The sequence below is a fragment of the Dipodomys ordii genome, unplaced genomic scaffold (assembly GCF_000151885.1).
Source record: "Dipodomys ordii isolate 6190 unplaced genomic scaffold, Dord_2.0 Scaffold213, whole genome shotgun sequence".
Classification (NCBI taxonomy): domain Eukaryota; kingdom Metazoa; phylum Chordata; class Mammalia; order Rodentia; family Heteromyidae; genus Dipodomys; species Dipodomys ordii.
Genome location: NW_012267429.1, coordinates 183,347 through 185,814, shown reverse-complemented (window position 1 = coordinate 185,814; position 2,468 = coordinate 183,347).

The window sequence follows — 2,468 nt, the reverse complement described above, 5'->3', positions numbered from 1 at the left end:
CATGTCCTGTGCCCTGCACCCCGGAGAGCAGCCATGTCCTGTGCCCTGTGCCCATGGAGAGCAGCCATGCCCTGTGCCCATGGAGAGCAGCCATGTCCTGTGCCCTGTGCCCATGGAGAGCAGCCATGCCCTGTGCCCATGGAGAGCAGCCATGCCCTGTGCCCTGTGCCCATGGAGAGCAGCCATGCCCTGCGCCCTGCACCCCAGCGAGCAGCCATGCCCTGTGCCCTGCACCCCAGCGAGCAGCCATGCCCTGCGCCCTGCGCCCACAGAGAGCAGCCATGCCCTGCGCCCATGGAGAGCAGCCATGCCCTGTGCCCTGCGCCCATGGAGAGCAGCCATGCCCTGTGCCTGTGCCCATGGAGAGCAGCCATGCCCTGTGCCCATGGAGAGCAGCCATGCCCTGTGCCCTGCACCCACAGAGAGCAGCCATGCCCTGTGCCCAGTGCCCATGGAGAGCAGCCATGCCCTGTGCCCTGCGCCCATGGAGAGCAGCCATGCCCTGTGCCCTGCACCCCGGAGAGCAGCCATGTCCTGTGCCCTGCACCCCGGAGAGCAGCCATGTCCTGTACCCTGTGCCCATGGAGAGCAGCCTGCCCTGTGCCCATGGAGAGCAGCCATGCCCTGTGCCCATGGAGAGCAGCCATGCCCAGTGCCCATGGAGAGCAGCCATGCCCTGTGCCCTGTGCCCATGGAGAGCAGCCATGCCCTGCGCCCTGTGCCCATGGAGAGCAGCCATGCCCTGCGCCCTGCACCCACGGAGAGCAGCCATGCCCTGTGCCCTGTGCCCATGGAGAGCAGCCATGCCCTGTGCCCTGCACCCATGGAGAGCAGCCATGCCCTGTGCCCTGTGCCCATGGAGAGCAGCCATGCCCTGTGCCCTGCGCCCATGGAGAGCAGCCATGCCCTGTGCCCTGTGCCCATGGAGAGCAGCCATGCCCTGCGCCCTGTGCCCATGGAGAGCAGCCATGCCCTGTGCCCTGTGCCCATGGAGAGCAGCCATGCCCTGTGCCCATGGAGAGCAGCCATGCCCTGTGCCTGTGCCCATGGAGAGCAGCCATGCCCTGTGCCCATGGAGAGCAGCCATGCCCTGTGCCCTGCACCCCGGAGAGCAGCCATGCCCTGTGCCCTGCGCCCATGGAGAGCAGCCATGCCCTGTGCCCTGTGCCCATGGAGAGCAGCCATGCCCTGCGCCCATGGAGAGCAGCCATGCCCTGTGCCCACAGAGAGCAGCCATGCCCTGCGCCCATGGAGAGCAGCCATGCCCTGTGCCCATGGAGAGCAGCCATGCCCTGTGCCCTGTGGGGTGTGAGCTGTACCAAGGGGAATCTGCCTCCCCCGGGAGAGCAGCCATGCCCTGTGCGCCATGTGCTGTGCCCAGGGGCCCCGCCTCCCTCTGTGTTGCATCTCCTTTGTTCGTTGGCCTCCAGGTGGAGCCCAGCCCTCAGGCAGCAGTTAGCACCTGGAGGCAAGCCAGGGCCCTGGCTGAGGAGGGCCAGGCCTTAAGGGCACAGACAGGAGAGCGCCTGTGGATTGGGGTTTGGGCTCCAGGATGCTGGTCTCTGTGGAGACAGCAGGGCCCAGGGTCCTGCGGTGATCTCTAGCCTGTGGGTGCCCTCCGGTGGCCCAGCGGAGGGTCACCAGACTCCTGCACGAAGATGGGCTTCATTGCTAATCGGCTCTCTGCAGCACCGCTTTTCGATGTACACTCTCTTTGCACCTGACTTTGGAGTGTCCGCCAGTTCTGTCCACGAACCACTGCTGATCTGTTGCTGTAACTTGAGTGGTGGTTTGTTCATATTTTCCCGTGCTCTTGGATGTTTTCTTTCCATGCTGTGTACGATATCCTTGGCTTTTTTTGACTGTGATTATTTCTCAGCCTACCTTGTTTTCAGTGAGCTTGGCAGTTCTGAGGAATTTTCTAGAACTCCTCAGTTGGGCTTTGCCGGGTGTCTCCCTCCCGATTGGACTGAAGTCATGGGTCTGGGGTGCATGCCATGTTCCTCACGGCTGCTGTGGCACAGCACCTCTGACATCAACCCCAAGGAGATGCACCCAGGGCCACCGGCCAGACCCCAGGTTCTGTGGGACCCCGTGTCCCTGGGGGGAGGCAGGGTTAGCTCACTGCAGTGGCTTTGTTTCCCTCTGTGGCTGGGGGTCACAGAAAACAAACACCAGGGGCTGGGAAGGTGGCTCAGTGGTAGAGCGCTTGCCTTGCATGCCTGAGGCCCTGGGTTCAATTCCTCAGCACCACATAAGCAAAAAGAAAAAAGCCGGAAGTGGTGCTGTGGCCCAAGTGGTAGAGTGCTAACCTTGAGCTGAAGAGCTGAGGGACAGCGCCCAGGCCCAGAGTTCAGGCCCCACGACCGGACCCAAAAAAAAAAAAAAAAAGAAAGAAAACAAACACCAACAACTGAAGAGGAAAATTGAGCAAGGAAAGCCCCTGATTTAGTGCCAGGTGCCAACAG